The 22,461-nt window shown below is 37.7% G+C and overlaps 1 pseudogene; it reads right to left on the reverse strand.

The window, feature by feature from the left end:
- Positions 1 to 5,185: 5,185 nt before the first annotated feature.
- LOC147434624 (large ribosomal subunit protein eL21x/eL21w pseudogene) lies at positions 5,186 to 5,681 on the reverse strand (annotated as a pseudogene).
- Positions 5,682 to 22,461: the final 16,780 nt, after the last annotated feature.

The following is a 22,461-nucleotide window of genomic DNA, read 5'->3' on the forward strand; positions in this document are numbered from 1 at the left end:
GAGAGAGAGAGAGAGAGAGAGGAGAGAGAGGTAAGAGTGAGGTAGGGAAGAGAGAAAAGAGAGGAGAGGGAGAGGGAGAGGTAGGAGAGAGGAGAGGGAGAGAGTTACTTTTTTGGAGGGAAAAGAAAAATTCAAAAATCGGTCTTCTACTAAGTGTAAGTAAAAGAAAAAGGTCAAAAAATGTTTTTTTATATGTATATAGGTTGAGAGGGACTTTTTAGTAGAAAATATGTGAAAATGGGATTTTTTTTAAAAATCAGTTTTTAGCTTGGGTTTATGCACATTTTTTTAGTGATGTGGCATGGAAAAGGGATGGAAGTTGGTAGTTAATGCCACAACACCTTTTTCCCTTCACTTACAAAGAGCTACGGAGAGAAAGGAACCTCTAGGAGGACCACAACTTACATAGCCCTAAAAAAAAGGCTAGAGAATCCTACTCAAAAGTAGCCTATTGAATGCACTTGTCTCCCAAAGTCTACACAAAATTATCCTTAATCTCTTAAAATTGGGGACCCTTACAAGGCCCATGCAAATTTCATATTTTTCCTAATGAATTGTCATCGTTGTGGACCTTGATAAGTTCCAACCACTTATCTATCAATGCATTCCAAATGAGATGATGCCTCACCTCAACATGTTTTGACTTGGAATGAAACATGGGATTTCTTGCCCTTGCATTTTCCCCAATCTCCTTTGGCACATGCATATGTCTAGTATCCAAAAACACTTAAATGATCATAATGTGGCTTCTTGTGAGACCACTTGTCCTCTAAAATTTGTTAATTTAATGGTATACAAGGTGATCAATTAATGATGTACACTCTTGTCAAACTAGCGTAAACTAGCTTTTGCTCAAAAATCTTTGGTCAAATTTACCATACTAGAAAGCATTGTTGTGACTCTTTCTTCAATCGTTTAATTTATCCTTCAACAACTCTATTCTAAGCAGGTGTGTAAAGCGAAATAGACTTCCTCCTAATCCCTCTCTTAGCATAGAAATAAACAAAAACGTACTCTCTGTCATTATCATCCCTTAAGATCTTGAGCTTCTTACCATCTGGCTGATTTTCAACCACCAATGCTAAGAAGTTCAAAAATGTAGAGAAGAAATCATCCTTGTGTTTCAAAGGGACACACCCACACTTCTCTAGTTTAGAGTCATCAATGAAATTCAGGAGTAAACAAACCCCCCCCCCCTTCCTTCGGCCCATGGTTTGTGATATTGTTGAGCACTATGGTTGTCAAACTTCAGGATGTAATGGAGGAAGGCAATGGAAGGGAGAAGAGGGAGGGAGGGGAAGAGGAGAGGGAGAGAGTTAGGGGAGCCTAGAGAGAGAGAGAGAGAGAGAGAGAGAGGAGAGAGAGGTAAGAGTGAGGTAGGGAAGAGAGAAAAGAGAGGAGAGGGAGAGGGAGAGGTAGGAGAGAGGAGAGGGAGAGAGTTACTTTTTTGGAGGGAAAAGAAAAATTCAAAAATCGGTCTTCTACTAAGTGTAAGTAAAAGAAAAAGGTCAAAAAATGTTTTTTTATATGTATATAGGTTGAGAGGGACTTTTTAGTAGAAAATATGTGAAAATGGGATTTTTTTTAAAAATCAGTTTTTAGCTTGGGTTTATGCACATTTTTTTAGTGATGTGGCATGGAAAAGGGATGGAAGTTGGTAGTTAATGCCACAACACCTTTTTCCCTTCACTTACAAAGAGCTACGGAGAGAAAGGAACCTCTAGGAGGACCACAACTTACATAGCCCTAAAAAAAAGGCTAGAGAATCCTACTCAAAAGTAGCCTATTGAATGCACTTGTCTCCCAAAGTCTACACAAAATTATCCTTAATCTCTTAAAATTGGGGACCCTTACAAGGCCCATGCAAATTTCATATTTTTCCTAATGAATTGTCATCGTTGTGGACCTTGATAAGTTCCAACCACTTATCTATCAATGCATTCCAAATGAGATGATGCCTCACCTCAACATGTTTTGACTTGGAATGAAACATGGGATTTCTTGCCCTTGCATTTTCCCCAATCTCCTTTGGCACATGCATATGTCTAGTATCCAAAAACACTTAAATGATCATAATGTGGCTTCTTGTGAGACCACTTGTCCTCTAAAATTTGTTAATTTAATGGTATACAAGGTGATCAATTAATGATGTACACTCTTGTCAAACTAGCGTAAACTAGCTTTTGCTCAAAAATCTTTGGTCAAATTTACCATACTAGAAAGCATTGTTGTGACTCTTTCTTCAATCGTTTAATTTATCCTTCAACAACTCTATTCTAAGCAGGTGTGTAAAGCGAAATAGACTTCCTCCTAATCCCTCTCTTAGCATAGAAATAAACAAAAACGTACTCTCTGTCATTATCATCCCTTAAGATCTTGAGCTTCTTACCATCTGGCTGATTTTCAACCACCAATGCTAAGAAGTTCAAAAATGTAGAGAAGAAATCATCCTTGTGTTTCAAAGGGACACACCCACACTTCTCTAGTTTAGAGTCATCAATGAAATTCAGGAGTAAACAAACCCCCCCCCCCCCCCCCCTTCCTTCGGCCCAAGACACTTGACTAGCATAGGGAAACATACATCCCTATGGAGAAGTTCTAGTAGATCTACCCACTTTCTATTTAGCGGCGGTAAGTGCACTGATCTGGTTTGTTTTCCATAAATGTAGTGCTTACGCATACAAAAAAGTTGTAACAACTTAACATAGATAAGTAACCAAAACATGCCAATGTTTTCATTTCCTTTTGGCTTATATGGCCTATTTGATTGTGCCACAACTGCTCTTTTCTAGCTTGAGGACATGTATGAAATTTCTCAACATTAACTCCGTGCCACCATGTGAGACTAATCTAATGTTTCCACCATCCACAATGTCAAGACATAAGAGTCAATGAGCTTCACCATGCTCTTTGTGTGCACATAAGTAGAGAACCAATATCTATATAGTGTCACATGAAAACTAACACCATAATCAATGACCCAATTTTGTGCATTGGTGGCATCTTTTGTAACAAGAGCATTTGTACTATTATTTGAGGTAAAAACCAAAATATTTGATGAACCAACCATCTTAGGGATATCTAGAGTCTTATTAGACTTGACCATGTTGATTTCTTTTAACTTTTCTTTGTCGTTGTCATGTTGATACTTCTTCTTGTGTCTTTGCAAAATCGTACAATCTTTCTTCATGTGTCCTTTATTGTGTTAATGGTAACATTCAATGTTGTGCATAGATCCTTTACATATGTTACAAAAAGTCTTGCTATCTTTACTCTTATCATGATCTTGATTTTGACCCCCTCTACCTATGTGTATCAACAACATAGGAATCACCTTGCTTAGGAGCCTCAATAGATATCCTATGAATCTCTTAACTAAGAAAACTAGCAACTACGTCTTTATAGAGAAATTTTTCTAAAGTGTAGGGTAATTTATGGGTTGTGCAAAAAATGTCCCATGAGGAAGGCACAGAGCATAACAAGAAGACACATTGCATCTCTTCATCAAAATTGAGTCCTTGTGATGTCAACTACCTAGAGAGTAAGCTAAATCCATTTAAGTGTTAAAGAATTGTGTCTCCTTCTTTCATACAAAGCTCAAATAGCTTCTTCATTAAGTAAACCTTGTTGCTCTCACTCTTGCTCTTGTACATATCGCACAAATTTTCCCATAAGGCTTTAGAAGTATCTTCATGAGTAATAGTGAATTATACCGACTCTACAAAATATAGACAAATAATAGGCCTAGCTTCCGCTTAAAGAATTTTCCACAATGCATCAATATAGTCATCACACTCTTTGTGCTAAAAGAGTGGATCCAATAGAACTTTTTGGATTAAGACATCCTAAACCTTGTCTTTTCATATGTAAAAGTCCATGCCATCAAACTTTCTAATGTTGTGGATGACTTTCTAAGAACAAGAGTCTAGAACTACAAGAGTAAAATACTTGGGTAAGAAGACCAAGAAACTATGGCAAGAATCTTGGGGAATTAATGGAAAAGTCTCCCCTATATCTAGGGAAAAAAATCAACTAAAAATTATCAAAAAAGACTTTAGAATCAAAGACTAAACGTATAAAGGGAATGGCTAACTAGTTGGGTGCATAGAATGATCACTAAATTGATCCAAATAGACCACCAACATAGCATCAAGTACACCTAGCTTCTTTATACATAACTTATGGTGAGGCCTCATAAAAGGGGTGCTCCAACAAACCTGTATCATCAAAGGGTTCTTACATTCAAGAATCCCCCAACTCAAAAATGCCTCATCACAACACTCAAATGCACAACAGACACAGCTATAGTCAAGTTCAATAATGACTATTTTTCGACCAAGTCTCAAAAATGGTAGAAATAGCCAAAATGTCAAGTGGCTATGATGCCACAAGCTACTCCAAATTCTCATGATGAGATTATGAACCCTCTATGTTGTTGGAGGGAGCCTATACAATGCCAAAGAAGCCTATGATGGGCCTAGAGATGAAGCCAGAGTGTTCTCAAATGCTCCCAAGAGCTATCAAGGACCCAACAATGCCTCTCCAAATCCCTGTGTGTGTGCATTAAGCCAAGCTCCATACACCCTTGTCTTCTTTGGTAGCACTACTACCAACACTATTTCTAGCGCTTGTGCTACTTTCTTGCGTTAATTTTTGAGTTTTTCCTAGAACTTCCTTTTTTCAACAAAAATATTTCAATTCTACCCACTATTTTAGTGCTACTATAAGGAAAAGCTTCCCTTGCAATTGGCCACATTCTTTTGCAGCAAGAAAAACCAGAGAAAATCGATTCTCTTCCCAATTTGCTTCATCTACTAAGTTCCAAGACCTTAATGCTCAAGATATGTCCATGTCACGTGCCGATCTGCTACAGTAGGCTCTGATATTAATTGTTGAGGTATGTGTGCATGGAATCATGCATGCAAGGGGGAAGAGGAGAGACAAAGATGAGAGGGTTTGGGGTGGAGCCACACTATACATAACTGAATACAAAGAAGAGTAGGAGAGAGTAGACATCCTTGCCTCTCTCCAAAGAGTTGTACCGAACCCCGAGCGAGTCTTTCCGAGCAAACAAAAAACCAAGCAAGTTTTACTTCCTTTTATTATCCCTTTTTGCTAAAGTGGGATACCTCCATCTCATTTCTCCCTCTCACTTTACCAGTTGGACTTTAACCAAGAAAAAAAATCAATAACCTCCTTTTAAATCATTAATGACATCGCATGGGATGATGCTCATAGTCTCCTACGTGGCTCCCTCCACAATGAAACCTAGCTTAGGATTGTCCAGCTACCTTTTGGTGAATAATTTTTCACCCTTAATGGATTTTGCTTCAGTTTTGAGAAAATCATTCTTTGTGGCCCTCAATGAAATGTTCTCTGCATCGTGATGGTTTAACATGTTCAATGTGGACATGAATCCTCTTCCTCGCAATCGTAGTGTTAACTTGTTTGTTCATCTTGATGACAATGGCTCACTTAATAATGTTCTAGACGATGCCCTTGCAGGTATGGTAGAATTTAAGGGGCATGACATGGTTCACAGCACCGTTCACCTTAATGTTCACATAGTCATTGACCTTTTAGGTACACAAGCAGGTGGAAGACGGGATGTAGCCCTTGCACCTAAAGGAAAGAGAGAACCAATCACATGTGCGAGACCACTTCCCATGTCATGTAGGCATCCTCGCTCGCTACTGCCACTACAAGAGCTTCTTAAGGTTAGTGACGCTTGTTGTGGGACACGCTATAAGCGTCTCTATGTTTGTCGTTATATAGAAATGAGCATAACAACACTTATCGTGACATTGACAGTTGGGGTAAAAAATATGCGAGAGCACCAAAACTCAGATCTAGATCTGAGTTTTTGCGCTCTCGAGCAAGCAAAAAAAGACGAAGGTAATGCTCTCTCTCTCTCTCTCTCTCTCTCTCTCTCTCTCTCTCTCTCAATGTGTGTGTGTGTGTGTGTGTGTGTGTGTGTGAGTGGGAGGGAGAAATAAAAGAAGGGAAGGGAGCATGAGAGAGAGGAGATGGAGGGAACATACTTGGATCTCTCTACACACACATACAGGAGGAGACAAGGGAGATCCAAGTATGCTCCCTCTATCTCCTCTCTCTCATGCTCCCTTCCCTTCTTTTATTTCTCCCTCCCACTCACACACACACACACACACACACACACACACACACATTGAGAGAGAGAGAGAGAAACAATCTACACGCACACAAAAATACATAGAGAGAGGGAGAAACAATCTATACATACACATACACACACAAAAAGAGAGAGAGAGAGAGAGAGAGAGAGAGAGAGAGAGAGAGAGATGAAATGAAGAGAGAGAGAGAATGGAAAGAAATGAAATGTTATATTGAACGTCTTCAAAATGCCAAATTGACCTTTGAGACCAAATTGATACAATCGTGATAGATCCAATTCAATGTCTGGGTATAAAAAAAAAAGTAAGTTCGAGGGGTAGAAAATTAGTTAGGATTAGGATTTATGGATATATAAGTACTTTTGGATTAAGGTTCAAATCTAAGATTAAGATTAGGGTTTAGATCTAGAATTTAGTTTTTTATTTAAGCTTCTCTTGAAGATTATGGTTTAAATCTAAGGATTTAGATTTAGATTTAGATTTAGGGTTATATGGATTTGTGGGCTTTAAAATTAGATAGATCGATGGAAGATAGAGAGAGTAATAGTAGATAAATCTTCTATTTTTCTCTCTACTCTATCTCTCTAATCTCTACCCTCTCTCTATATCATATTGCACTCAGTTTACTACTCTCTACGTTGCTATAGAGCTAGAGAGGGATAATTAAGTGTAGGTAGAGAGAGGGATAATTAGCTATCTACCCGAGTTATGGTTGTAAGTGGAGCCATTGTTTCATGTTGTACGTGGTGGGACAGTCCTCCCGTTGCTGTAGAGTGCAAGGTATATGTATGTATAGGTGTAGATTTAGGATTATTTAAAAAAGTGTGGACTACAAAGATGACTTGTTCACAAGCCATTTGTGCATGTGAGCTTGCATGTAGCTTCCATGGGTTTAGGTGGGTAGAGAGCAGGATGATTAGGTATCTCACATATGCAAACAATTTTGGGAAAGTTGTTTTTGAATTTTGTTATATTTATTCATCTCAAAACTGTTGCTGACTTCAAAAACACTTTGTGCACGAGTTGTTTGCCCATGTGAGCTTGTAAATAGCTTGCATGTAGCTTCCGTAAGTTTAGGTGGGTAGAGTGTTGGATGATTCGATATCTCACATGCTCAAACAACTACGGGAAAGTCATTTTTGAAATCCATTGTGTTTTTTCATCTAAAAAATGTTGCGGACTTTGGAAATGCTTTGTCCGCGAGTCCTTTGTGCATGTGACCTTGCAAATAGCTTGAATGTAGTTGTTGTAGAGTGCTTTGAAGAAGAGCTTCTTTATTGTGCTCTTTGCTTAGCATCTATTCATAGAAGGAGGAGAGCTCAGGTGAGATGTATGCAAGTGGTGCTTGGGAAAAGAGTCTGTGCTCAAAAATGTGTGTGGTTTATGTATATGTATGTTTAACGTTATGTATATATGGCATGTTTGCAGCTTTTGGAGAAGTGGAGTCCCTGGTGTGTATAGGACTAGTCCTTTGGCTGCTTCTAGCATGTGCTCATGAAATTGATAATAAATGATTACAGCATGCCTTAAATCTGTAGGGAATGAGGCTACCCAAGCTATAAACGCATAGCCTTGTGCTGGCCCTGATGAAAACTAAAAGAACCTTGGTAAATTCTGGAACACGTACCACAAAACTTAGTCAAGCCAAATGATTGAAGAAGCACAATTTGAATTTGGATCGACCATTTCGCATTGGCAATTGAGGAAGGGTCTATGAGAGTTCCAAGAGTTCTTAGAAATCATTTTTGATCTTTTGCTATCCACATTTTTTACCATCCACATCAAAAAATTTGATCTACTTTAAGCTCGAAGAGAACGTCTTGTGATAAGAGATGTTTGGAATGTAGGGCTAGTGTTTTACATTGTTCAGCAATATCCATGGAAATGCTACAAAGCAATCCTAGTGAAGAAATTGTAAATGGTGCACGGTGGTTCAATATTTCATAATCCCAAAGCTTGTGCTCAAGCTGAATAGCATCCAATTCAACTTGTCTGGGCGGTAGGAGTGGGATTAGTTCCGAAAAAAGTGTAGAAATGGCTCTTTCTGGGGATATCTTGTTTGTATCTGATAGAAATTTGAGAGCTCCTTTCTCTTCTTCTTCAAGAAGGTGTAGATCTAGAAGAGGATTAATAACCCTTTTGGGATGCTTAATTTCTATAGGGATAGTAGGAAGGTTATTGATAAAATGCAATTTGTTCACAATAGTGGGTGAAATAAAAATCAAGATTTGAACTATCTTGTGCATCAATAATGGGTAATTTGGCCAGGAAGGTACTAAATGCCTCTAGAAGCTTTTCCTTCTCTTTCCTAGAAAGAATAAGCAAAGAGAGCTAGTCATTGACAGAGGCTATGGAATTCCACACCTTTGAAACAAGAAATTATACACATTGGGTACCAATCAATGGAATAGGAATGTCTAACGATGGCTATATACATAGCTCTTTAAACACTTTATGTGTGTGAAAGTGTGTGTGGAAATGCCATCCTGTGTACTTCTAACTGTGTGTGTGGTTCTGAGAGAAAATCCCTCAATTACCTTACGTAGTATGCCGAGGAGATCTCTTAAAACACTTTATGTGTGTGCAAATGGGTATGGAAATGCCATCATGTGTGCTTCTAACTGTGTGTGTGCGGTTGTGAGAGAAAAAAACATCAATTATCTTTCGTAGTATATCGAAGAGTGAATACTTAATCCGTTCGATGCTCGTTTGTTTGCAACTGGAGGCTCATAGAGCAGAGTTTGCTTTTGTTGGTTGGTGCGTGCCATGCCCAAAGGGCAATCATAGGGTGAGAAAGAGATTACGTGCGCTTATTGTAGCTAATGGCAGCGTTACATATAGAGTTTAGCGCTATCGTTATCAGGTAGTAATACACAGAGTGTGCGTGTTTTTTACAAATCCAAACAGTACTGTGTGCATTCAAGTTTCATGCGCATAGTGTTATTTATATAAAAATGTTGCAAACGGTGCCTCTAATTGAGCATGTGCGAGTAGTAAATTTGGGAAAGTATAACCACCCACCAGATGCTGCTAAAAATACCCCCTTAGCCATTTAGGATTATCCCTTTCCACCAATTATGAAAAAATACTAAAAGATAATATCTTTTAACACACTGGGGATTTATTTACTTATTTAAAGTTTTTGTACATTCTTTGATGACTTCTAGCCAAATAAAAAATTGTTACATACAGGGAATGATTACAAAAAGGCCACACGGCTTGTTTTTTATTAAAACTTTAGTTGTGCTTTGCTTGGAGCCAGCTTCCATCTCTTGTCCAATCCATCATCCATCTGCTAATGGCATAGTTGCATGTGCCATGGTAAAGGATTAGTAGATCTCTAGTGGCATGGTGTCTATTTTTTTCCAAAACACTTGTGCCCTTTCATGCTATTTATTTTTTGGATATGCCAATGGTATTATATATATTGTATATGTGAGTGTGCATGTGTGTGCGATAGCAAAGAGAGATAGTCATAACTCCTATATACTGTGAGTGTGTGTGTGTGTGTAGCAGTTCTATATATATATATATATATATATATATATATATATATATATATATATATATATATATATACGCAAACGAACACTAACTGTTCACAGACCAACAATTCTAGAAAAGTACAATGGATTTGTACAATAATCTATTTGCAGTTGAAAATAAATTTTGTACAAGGTAATGAAGATGACAGAATATAGCTCAGGAATCCGCAAACCAAAAGTCTGGGAAATTTTGCTTCACAATAAGAGATCCACCATTTGTTAAGAACATAACGTTTTAATCAAGGAAGGTAGCCCTCACATGCACCCATAGCCACAAGAAAACAATTCGTTAGCATGTGACTGTACGTAGGTGATGCTGGGCATCCCAGTTGTTATCCATGTCACCATAAAAAAAACATAGTTCTTAACTTGTAATTTGTGTTTTTTTAGATAAAAAAGTTTCTTTTTAGAAAAAACAAAGTTTCATGGCTTTTCTGCCAATCTGATACGGAAAGTGATCATCCTCATAGAGCAGCCATAAATCTAATTCTACTGTTTTTTATACAAAGCTTTCTTTAACCAATCCTTAAAATTTAAGGAGTTAAGGAAAATATCAAAAACTTTAACCAGAACTTCATTCCTAACCAGATAGGAGCGACCTTATAATCTATTGATTTATATACAAGCAATCTTAAGCCAGGCCTAATCTTACCACTTCCTTTGTAAATACACAACTTTTAGAACTGATCCTATATTTGGAACCAGATTTATAACCAAGCTAGGATAACACCCAAAAAAACTCAGGATTTACCTCTTTACATTCCTGAGATACCCCTATCTTAGATAAATTTATAACTTTATTCAACAAATACCCTTGCTATTATGTTATGTGTCATAATAATCAATATCTAATTCTCCTAAATGATTTTCTCATATTAAACTGATCATTTAATGTGGGGAAGTGCCAGGGGAGAAAAAGCTAGAATATTGGTTAAGCTAGCAGACCGGCCACAGTAGGGATCCAAAGTAGGGAAAATAGGGATCCAAAGGGGGGGCCATCTGCAAAAGAGCCATGTGCAACAATGGGCTAAAAAGACCCTAAGGTTAAGCCCATTAACACTTTTATGTCCTTGGACACTTTTATGTCCTTAGACACTTTTGTGTCCTGTTAAGTGACCATTTTGCTTGAATTATTTGAAGAGTATGAAAATGAATTTCTAGGTGCTATATATCCACAAAGTTTCCTTATGAGCTGAACAAAACTTAGCACTTTTTTTTGAAACATCGATCTCACCATTAACCTTACTCTTGCACAACATTTTTGAACCTAAACTGTGTGAAAAAACAGGTCCTATTTTTGGCTTTTATTCAATTTTTGGGAACTATACCACTATAAACTTCATGTTTGTGAGGTTTAGATCGCTAGAGGTTAGGCCTTCATAGTTCTCAACATGTTTTGATGCTTGTAGGGAGAGCTAAGTGTTAAAATTGAAAGTTATGACCAATTTACAAGAATTACATAATCCAGTTTTTTGGCCAAAATTAGCACTTTTATGATTTTTTTGGTGGCTTTCTTGATATCCAAATTCAATTTTGATTGTGTAAGTGTAATGTATAACATAAAGCTAATCTTCCTTGAGTTTTGGTGGACCTAATATGCTATATACCATAGTATATGATGATGGTTGAGTTTTTTGATTTGTTGAAGAATACGATACATTTTAGAGTAGCAAGTATAACTATCTCAATATTGCTAGTTTCTTAGGCCAATTGTGTGTATTTTGTAGGTAGTAACCATATCTAGTCATAGACTACAAACTTGGCTAGATATTGAGTAGTTTCTATGGGTTTCTAGAGGTCATAATGCTAAACCCGGTTCTTTCATGCTTGCTGTATTTAGCACTTTATCATTGCCCCCAAGGTTCCAATTGTAAGAGATCCATTATCCTTTTGACATGCTCCATGGCTCCTTTTGAATCCAAAGGCCCAAAGGGAACTAAGAAAACATGTATATAGTATCTGTATTGAGCGTGACTATAGAAACTCTGATGATAGGTCCGCAGAATGGCAAAAATGCAACTTTTTTGTACCTATTTCTTTTGCCCAAAAAACATTAGTGAGGAAAAAGTAACCATATGTTTTGTTCACCAACCCATTGAATTTAACGGGGCATTTTATCTCAGGTCCTACAAAAATCCCCACTCTTATTTATATGCAATCAACCGTAAGAAACTGTTGTTTTGGGCAAAATGCACTGGTCCATAAACTTTGGAGGCTTGTAGTGACCAAGGGATGACAAAAATTACAAGTTTCTCATTTTTTCCATATATAGTAGTTATTGAACTATAAGCTCATGAAAGGATTTTTCAAAATGAGTGGATCTACTATATTTTTGGAATTTTTTCCCAAAACCCTGAAAGGACACTTTTATGTCCTGTTAGGTTACCATTCTAGTGTTAAGACTTCCAAAATGCTAAGGTTCCAAAATTCAAAGGTTGTGTCCAAAGGTCAACCCTAGGGGAAATTGGATGCTTTGTGTGTAACTAAAAAGTCTTTGCATATCCCTACATGGGAGGGGACGAGCCCTTCTTCTAGGGGATGAGAGAGAAAGTCACACACACTCACACAGGCTCCCTTTACACAAAGGGAATTAGGGACACATGTCAGCTCCCTAGCCCAGATGCCCACAAGGTGTGCCCAATTCCTATTGGATGGCCTTGGAGGTGGACCAATGAGAATTAAGCTAGAGTAAATCTAGTTTAATTAATTTAAAAACACTTAATAAAATAACCAATGAGAATTAAGTCTCCTAGAAGACTATTGGACAGTCTCCCAAGGGGTCCAATGAGCATTCAGGAGCCCAATGGCTTACCTGATTCCTATTGGCCAGGAGGCAAAGGGGTCCAATGAGAGTTTAGTTTAATTATTAAATTACCTAAATCTCTCACAAAAGGGGAAAGGGGGACACATGTCAGAAGGCTATCACTTGTGGTGCTTAATAGCCATTGGCTTAACTTGGGGAGGTCCAATGGGGAGCCTACAAGAGCAAATAGCAAGAGGGCTCGCCCAAGAGAGAGAGGGGGCTGATTTTTGCAAGGAATTATCACACACACACTCACACAATCTCATGGTGGAAGAAAGAGAAGACTATCTCTTCCCAAGCTTTAATGCAGAGCTCATCACCTACTCCAAGCTTGTGAGATAGAAGCCTACATCGACACACTCTTGGCTTGTGGATGCAAATCCAACCAAGAGCCAAGCTTCAATGCATGCTCATCTCCTCTACCAAGCTAATTACTAAGCTAAATCTATGCTAATATGAGTGATTATGTGAGGAGATGTACATCTTTCTCGTAAGATACTCCTTCTTCCTCTCAATCTACTCTCATACCCTGCTAGCTCTAACCATCTTCGAAGGTGTGTGAGGTCTTGGGTCTGAGAACGTGGATAATTAAAGTTGTGTTTACTAAGTGTTTTGCTTAGTGCATGAATCTTTCATCTTCATTGCACTAGCTAGTCTTGAAGGAACACAAAGAATTGTATTGTACAATGTCTCTCTTGATGGGAGAAACCATAATACAAAGCCTTTTGGAGGGGGGACCGGCTCCATGCAAATCCGGTCCTCAACTGTTGTCAATAGCTTAATTTCTCTCTCTTTTGAAGTATTGTTGATGCTATCTAACTAGGTGTTATGCTTTTTGTTGCTCTCTCCACCCAAGCACTCTTGTAATTCTCATTAGGAATCTATTCTAATGAAATGCCCACTATGTTCATGCTAATTTCCGCTACACACAAGTTATTAGGCCATTAAATGTTACATTATGTCAAACATACTGCTGCCACATGTTAGCTAATCAATTGTATACCACAATACACTGGACGACTCGGTCACAAAAGAGCCAGCTCAAACACCGTCCGAGAAATGTCTCAAAAGTCTCCGGCCAGGCTCAGATAAAGGGAAAATTTATGACCACCTCATCGTATCAAGCACCCCTTTTTTTTATATAAAAAACCAACCTACAAGAAGCCTATTGTGTTATTTACAACAAGCTGTTAGAAAAAAACCACTTAATATCCACATGAGAGAAAAATAAAAACCAGCAGTCCATGGCCAGCAATTATTATTGAATATTCAAGGTTCCAAATGGCTAGTAAAAATCAGTGTGTATGCTGACTAGGTGAACAGTAATAGGAAACTTTCATTAATAATCCCCGTTAGTGAAGTAAAAAAAGTCCAGATACATTTGAAACCAGCTATCTTCCACTTTCCTGTATATGTTGCCATTCATTTACTTCCAAAATATCCGAAACTAGGGCAATACACCAGCAGTATTCAATAAATTCCCAAAATCAGTAGATTGAACATTTGTTCTAAAAAATTCAGTCCAAGATCAGTAGCATTATCTAGAGTACTATATTTCACTTTGTTTTTTAACTTACCAAGGTACCCAAACTATCAGGCTCACTGTTTTTAGTTATTTTTAAGTTTAACTTATTTTATGAAATTCAAGCATTCAATCCGAGCCCTGAAGTACACACTACAACAGTGCTAACCTTCTTTTGGGAAGTAAACAAAACTTATAGAGATCCCAATTTCCATTTAGACATCATGCCCTAGTAATTAGTAGAGCCATCATTAGCATACCATCAAAACCTGGCCGTAATCCCAGCTAAAAAACCGTTTTCAGAACCCAGCCAATATTCGCCACTCCCCTTATTTCATGGAAATTTATTAGCGAATCACTACTTCCCATCTGTTTATTAAGTAAACCATAGTGAAATTCCCAATGCTTCATAGCAACATGAGAAACATATCATAAACAAGAACGAAACTGATTTACAATGCCTTGTTTTTTTTCAAAAAAAGAATAGTTTTGAGCCAGATCATCCGGCTATACAATCTTTCAACAGTCCAAAGAGCAGAAAAGATTTAAGTTAACCTGTAGATTAGGAGCCGAGGAAACCTCCACAATCGTCTTCTTAGATTTTTTCGGCATGTTAAGACCACAGCTTCAGCAGATAGTCTCTCATACAGTAATGAACTCACACACACACAAAGGTGAAAACGGAAAAAACGTTGTTAAGTGAGTATGAGTACTCACCTTGTGAGTTATTTATACAAGTTGATTCCATCTGTAGAAGACGCGACCCACAATAGTACCAGCCCCTCCAATCGAGGTCACTTTATGCGGGCAAATCCTTAGGGATTACACCAAGCAAGAGATCCGATAGAATCAGGCCCCTTACGCGCTAATTCTGCTTACCCTAATCGGCTGCAGATACACCCCACAGTACATGCGGTAGCGTGCAGCAGGAGGCACGATCACTCAATGCAGGGAATAAAAGCCACCCACAAAGCATTTCTAAATTTACCCTAAAAAAGGTAAAGATAACATTAAGTTACATGCAAGGACAGGCAATATAGTCTGCCACCTTATGCCCCCCAAATAACTAAGCATTCCCATAGTCTACACCTAGTCAAAGTTATTGCAACCGGCCTAGAATCTGTTCTCATATAATTCCCCGAACCTTATAATAAGCTCTTGTCATACTAAAAGGTGAGAGATTTACCACCATTGGGTAGTTTTATTTGATTTTCCATTTTGGTCTCGGAGTCGTACAGTGTGTTTATAAAAGAGAAAGTGATATTTTTTCAAAACACCGAGTCCAGAGTCAATTTTCCAGAGCAACTCCAGCTACATTGCACACTTGGTGAAACAAACCATGCTACAGAGCATTTTCTGAACAATGAACGGATAGTATAAAGTTAAATGCACGGACAGGTCATATTGTACACCACATACCTAATTGTAATGGATAACAAACTATTCCATAGTCGATACTTGGTCCGTAAATTAGTTAAGATTTTTATTGTATTAAGCCTTGGATGATCAAAATAGGAGTTTTACACCTACTTCCCAACCCTATAGTAAGCTTTATGTCATTCAACTATCACTAGGGTAAAAAATGCACCAATCATAAAGGTGAGAGTATAACCAGTTTTGGGTAATCAATTTTCTTTCCAATCTGGTCTAGGAGTCAAAAACCAGTGGGTCTATAAAAGATGGGTGATATATTTACAAAAAACAAAGTCCAGAGTAACCTTTCCGGAGTTTAGCATCTTCAGCTAATCTGCTTACCAAGCGTATCTAATAAATTATGGCATACAGTCAAGAACAGGTTTTTTCCATAGCAACTGCACATCTTTATCTGTCTAGTACATCTACTCGGAGAGCAACCTTACTCCGTTATGAACTTCATTTATTTCCGCAATTAGGAACCTCAGTTTCCCAAACTAAGTGGTGGACCTATCAGGACCGAGTGACGCGAGTGACTCTTTGGGGTCCTGAGCATTTAAAAAACAATATTCGATTGGCGATGGTTGTTGAGGTACTGAGCCTAGGGCCACAATATTATTACATAGAATATTCAATAAAGCCAAGTTTTTCAGATCGGTTATACCTGCTAGCCCAGTTTCTACCTTCTCATAAGATTTTCTTGTACCATAGTTATGGTCATCAACTAAGAGGATATTTTAACATTACTCCCCGCACTCGGGAGTATGGGGTAATCTTGGCGACTCGTATCCTACCTTTGGCCGAGCGTCCAAACACCTGCATCTACTGTGACACCTGTTTGTGTGATCATGTAATGGGCGGCATAATAGAGATGTAGATGAAGAGCTCTTGAAATAATCATCAGCTAAGCTTTTTAGTCCAGTGAAAGATTTTGTGTGTGTGTGCCCACCCATTCCTAGGCACCATATCCTATGAGGTAGTAGACCCCATAGAATAGGGGCCTACCACCTCATGAAGTGTTTGTATTAATTTGCAAAATGCTATGCTGTGGTTAGATTTTGTTCTGATTTAAGTAGACTTATCAAATTTTGTAAGTCAAACTTAAGGTAGGTCCAGTTGTGTTTTTCTAGGGAGTTGCAGATGCATGCAACAAGGGCTTTTTTGGTAAACCCATTATTAATGAACTTGGTAATCAAAGTATTGATTTCTTCATATACTCTAAAACAGCCCGAAGAGGCATACATTATAAGAAAAAGCATTCCTAGACAGGTGTGTAGAGAATTCCTGAAAGGTCTATTGCTTTTTTTCTTTGTAAATTCAGATGACACGAGCTTAAGCTTTTCTCTTTTCCAAAAAAAGCGAGTATAAAAATTTCCCGAAAATGGGGGAGTTAAAGTAAACGCAATATTCAGGAAGTGTGTCCTAGAAATGATCCATTTATCCTGCCATAAAACTCTCTCAGAGAATGTAGGTTCAATACTAAGGCAAGGTGGATATATATCATTAAGAGTAATCTCAAACATGGGATTGTTGAGGCTACACAGGTCATCCATAAATCTGAATGAATGTGCAAAGTGTGTGAGTAACAAATTACTTGCTGGGTTATTTAATATTTTTAGGAGCCATTGGTATTCAAAGTAACAGAGATATAAATTACACATAATCGGAGAGCATGCAAAACCCATTGGGATCCCTAGAGCTTGTTTGTAACAGGTATCACCTAATTGGATACAACTGTTATTAAGTAGCCAAAAGATATACTTATATAAATCATCCTCTTTAAAGATGAACGGTGCGGATTTATTCGATTTTTTTACCATCCTTTATTCCCTTTTTGTGAGATGCATGTATACCCAAGCTCCTTTTTGTGGGCAAAGGCAATCTTTATAAGACAAGATAAAGTATAAACAAGCCCATACGGTTCATCTAAAGGGATATTTTCATAACATTGAGTTATGTCTGCCATGAAGATAGAGTAAATGTTTTCTGGGAGGTTGATATACACCTCGGCTGCGTTTTTTATGACCCAAAAAGGGCAATAATTTATATTTTTGAATCTCTTTATATCTCTGTGTTTGATGGCACAGATATCTTTGATTTCTAGTAGAACAAAATTTAAGCAGTGGGTGATATCATTCGTAACACAAGAGAACAGGCTTTTGGAAGCGTCAAAAATCCATCTAAATTTATGCTTATGATTCTTATATGTTGGGAAGAGTACACGAATTTTCAGAGAGTCGGGACTATAACCGAGTCCTGATAATTCATTGTTCGATGTTGTAGCTACACAAAGCGGAGAGTTCTCAAGTTTAAGTCCTTACTATCAAGTCTTGAATTGGCAGCCTCGAAAGCTAATTTTTTACATATAAAGGACGCCATATTTGAGGCTTTATCTAGGCCAATAATGAGCCATTTCTTTGTAGTGTCATAAATAGAGGTCTTCAATTTAGGCGTAGGCCAGGTAGTATCAATGCTTAGCCATACTTGTGGCATAAGACTGATCTTTTTCCAAAAAATTCCTTTGAGTGTTGAAGTAAGTTTGAAGTGAACTTCCTCCTCCAGTTGGAGTTTTAAGGCCAAGTCGGCCAGGCATTCAGGTAGTGCCAATAAGGCACTTTGAGGATTTAGTGGAAAAGGAGGAATATGATTCAAGCCTTTACTCAAGAGGCTCCTTACTTGTGGATCTGAAATGATTTTTAAGTAAGATGTAATAACATGTAAACCAAAGTCAGTGAAGTTTTTACAGAATTTTTGAAATAGATGACAAGAGCAGATAGGTATCTCATTATTATGGAGAAATTCATTTGAATAAAAAATATTCTTAATAGGCGGCGAGTATTTCCATCCAATCATCACATCCTTTAGTAATAAATTCGATCAAAAAATATGTCCAAAACATTCTGAGAAAATAGCTTGGGGAGTAAAGAAATCCAAAATCTTGCTAGTAAACAAGCAATGTGAGATAATCTTTTTACACGCTTCTTCCTTTGGAGGTAGGTAATGTCTTCCACAAGCAATCCTTCGATCCTGCATATTACATATCCAAAAGGTTTCTGATTGGTAGGTTTCTTCCCCGACCTCTCACACAACTTCTACCTCTCCCTCTTCCAAACACAGATTCACTGGAGGAGGGAGTTAAGAAAGAGGTGTAAGACGCCGCCGGAGAGACAAGAGTATTAGGACGTTTGGAAACATGAGATTCATCCTCTTCAATATTCGGTTTGATTTTCCCAACCATACTTTTGATACCTTTAAAGCCACCATAAGTGGTTAGCAAAGTACCACACCCATCCGATCCAAGCTCTTTAAGTGTGTGACACATAATTGATCTGTACTGAATAAACGCAATTTGAGCTAAGACCAGATCCTTAGCTTGTCCACCAAGCCAAGAGCAAAAGAGGGAAAGGTGAAATTCTTCTGCTTTATCGAGAAAGATACTAGGCAGATTGTTGAGGGTGTACCAAATAGCATGGTCAAACCAAATTATGCTTGACTCGCAAGCAGTTTTGGGGTCTAAGAATCTGCAAGCACACTTAAGGTAAGCCTGAACACATTCCACATTGTCTCGGTGTAGTAATCAGCATTACTTTTACTAAAGGTCATCACTCCTTTAGTTCTTGCATATAAAGCTGTATTCGAAATACATTTTTTATCATCAAGGAAACTCATATTGAAAGGAGCTTTAATCAGATCCCCTTTGTCCAAGAGCTGGATCCCTTTCAGAACTTTGAGTTTGCATTCCTCAATAGTAGTAGGGGCCAAGTTGGCAAGGAAGACCCAGGTTTCCTGGATATGGATGCCAGAAATCCTTTATTCGGGAACATCCACAGCCTGTGCTCTACCCCCAAGGATTCTACCTCAATTTGTCGTGAAGGTAAAAAAGGAAAGGCCCTAGAAACTTTCGGTACCATGTCCAAAAGCGAAGCTTCACTGAGTGAACAAAGGTCTTTCTGAAATTCTTTTACCGCTTCTAATGCAGTTGCATCTCTACAAAAGAGGCTATTCGGTGGAGGGACTATAGGCGTAGAGGGAGCTGTAACAAAGATAGGACTAAGCCTGCAAAATTTTCTAAGAAGATTGGAAAGTTCAAAGCCTTTGGAAGAGAAAGATGCTAAGTCCTGAATATGTGCTTTGGCAAGGCCAACCAGATTAGAAGTAAATTCCATTAAAAGGTTGATACCATCAGATTTATTTTTAACAAGGAGAGCTAGTACTTTAACCCATAGGTCAAATGAAAGACAGACTAGACTCCTTCGAAGCATCGTAAATTAGGGCAGAGGCTTCTCTATCTTTTATACATTTTAGTACAAGAAGAGAGGCAAGGGAAAGGGGTTCCACAGGAAGAGCGAGCCCTTGGGAAAGGGAAACAATCTGCAAAATTATCAGTAGTTAGAATTCCATGGTATTGGAAGAGAAGTGTAGACCTAAAGATCTAACACAAAGAGTTACATCTTTTTGAATTTTGCACCCCTATGTAGATAAGGCCTAATCCTAAGTGAGATATGAGGGAAGGTCTTTTCTATTTCTTTAGCGAGTCGTAACTTCTTCAAAATCAGAGCTCTTTTTTCTGCGTCAGAGCAGACTTTAATTCTTGCAGTGAGCTTTGCCACAACCTGGTTAACAGAAGTAATAGATTATGTAAATGATAGTATTTAAAGTAAAGTGAGAAACATGAATATAAAGTGGAATGGTAGTGCTAGCAACCTTTCACCAGTCAGGTCAAAAAAACCACTGAGACTGTGTGATAGCACCCCAGCCTATTAGAGTATAAAAGTTATACTACAATAGGCAAAAGTTTCTAGAGTCATTGTCTGAGAGAGATCTACAGCCAAGTCAATCTCTCTTTTGCGTTTATTGTGTGTGTAGTAGTTCTAAATCTATATATATACGCAAATGAACACTAACTGTTCACATACCAACAATTCTAGAAAAGTACAATGGATTTTGTACAATAATCTATTTGCAGTTGAAAATAAATTTTGTACAAGGTAATGAAGATAACAGAATATAGCTCAGGAATCTGCAAACCAAAAGTCTGGGAAATTTTGCTTCACAATAAGAGATCCACCATTTGTTAAGAACAGAACGTTTTAATCAAGGAAGGTAGCCCTCACCTGCACCCATAGCCACAAGAAAACAATTCGTTAGCACGTGATTGTACGTAGGTGATGTTGGGCATCCCAGTTGTTATGCATGTCACCATAAAAAAAACATAGTTCTTAACTTGTAATTTGTGTTTTTTTAGATAAAAAAATTTCTTTTTAGAAAAAACAAAGTTTCATGGCTTTTCTGCCAATCTGATACGGAAAGTGATCATCCTCATAGAGCAGCCATAAATCTGATTCTACTGTTTTTTATACAAAGCTTTCTTTAACCAATCCTTAAGATTTAAGGAGTTAAGAAAAATATCAAAAATTTTAACCAGAACTTCATTCCTAACCAGATCTAGGAGCGACGTTGTAATCTATTGATTTATATACAAGCAATCTTAAGCCGGACCTAATCTTACCACTTCCTTTGTAAATACACAACTTTTAGAACTGATCCTATATTTGGAACCAGATTTATATCCAAGTTGGGATAACACCCAAAAAACTCAAGATTTACCTCTTTACATTCCTGAGATACCCCTATCTTAGATAAATTCATAACTTTATTCAACAAATACCCTTGCTATTATGTTATGTCAAACATGCTGCTGCCACATGTTAGCTAATCAATTGTATACCACAGTACACTGGACGACTCAGTCACAAAAGAGCCAGCTCAGACACCATCCGAGAAACGTCTCAAAAGTCTCCGGCCAGGCTCAGATAAAGGGAAATTTATGACAACCTCATCGTATCAAGCACCCCCTTTTTTTTATATAAAAAACCAACCTACAAGAAGCCTATTGTGTTATATACAACAAGCTGTTAGAAAAAAACCACTTAATATCCACTTGAGAGAAAAATAAAAACCAGCAGTCAATGGTCAGCAATTATTATTGAATATTCAAGGTTCCAAATGGCTAGTAAAAATCAGTGTGTATGCTGACTAGGTGAACAGTAATAGGAAACTTTCATTAATAATCCCCGTTAGTGAAGTAAAAAAAGTCCAGATACATTTGAAACCAGCTATCTTCCACTTTCCTGTATATGTTGCCATTCATTTACTTCCAAAATATCCGAAACTAGGGCAATACATCAGCAGTATTCAGTAAATTCCGAAAATCAGTAGATTGAACATTTGTTCTAAAAAATTCAGTCCAAGATCAGTAGCATTATCTAGAGTACTATATTTCACTTTGTTTTTTAACTTACCAAGGTACCCAAACTATCAGGCTCACTGTTTTTAGTTATTTTTAAGTTTAACTTATTTTATGAAATTCCAGCATTCAATCCGAGCCCTGAAGTACACACTACAACAGTGCTAACCTTCTTTTGGGAAGTAAACAAAACTTCTAGAAATCCCAATTTCCATTTAGACATCATGCCCTAGTAATTAGTACAGTCATCATTAGCATACCATCAAAACCTGGCCGTAATCCTAGCTAAAAAACCATTTTCATAACCCAGCCAATATTCGCCACTCCCCTTATTTCATGGAAATTTATTAGCGAATCACTACTTCCCATTCGTTTATTAAGTAAACCATAGTGAAATTCCCAATGCTTCATAGCAACATGAGAAACATATCATAAACAAGAACGAAACTGATTTACAGTGCCTGGTTTTTTTTTCAAAAAAAGAACAGTTTTGAGCAAGTTTCCAAAAATTCCATTTACCAAAGAAATACGCTACAGCCAGATCATCCGGCTATACAATCTTTCAACGATCCAAAGAGCAGAACAGATTTAAGTTAATCTGTAGATTAGGAGCCGAGAAAACCTCCCTGTAATGTATCTAGGTGGAGTAGGTGATACTAGAAGAGGTTGTGCATACTATTGGGGTAAAGCCCCATGTGGCCGATTAGGCCAGGTGCTCGCCCACTATACTTATTCATTATGTACATAATAGAATAAGGGGACTCATATGTAGAGAGTGA

Source organism: Adiantum capillus-veneris, chromosome 19 (genome assembly GCF_014529385.1).
Source record: "Adiantum capillus-veneris isolate H3 chromosome 19, ASM1452938v2, whole genome shotgun sequence".
Taxonomy (NCBI): Eukaryota; Viridiplantae; Streptophyta; class Polypodiopsida; order Polypodiales; family Pteridaceae; genus Adiantum; species Adiantum capillus-veneris.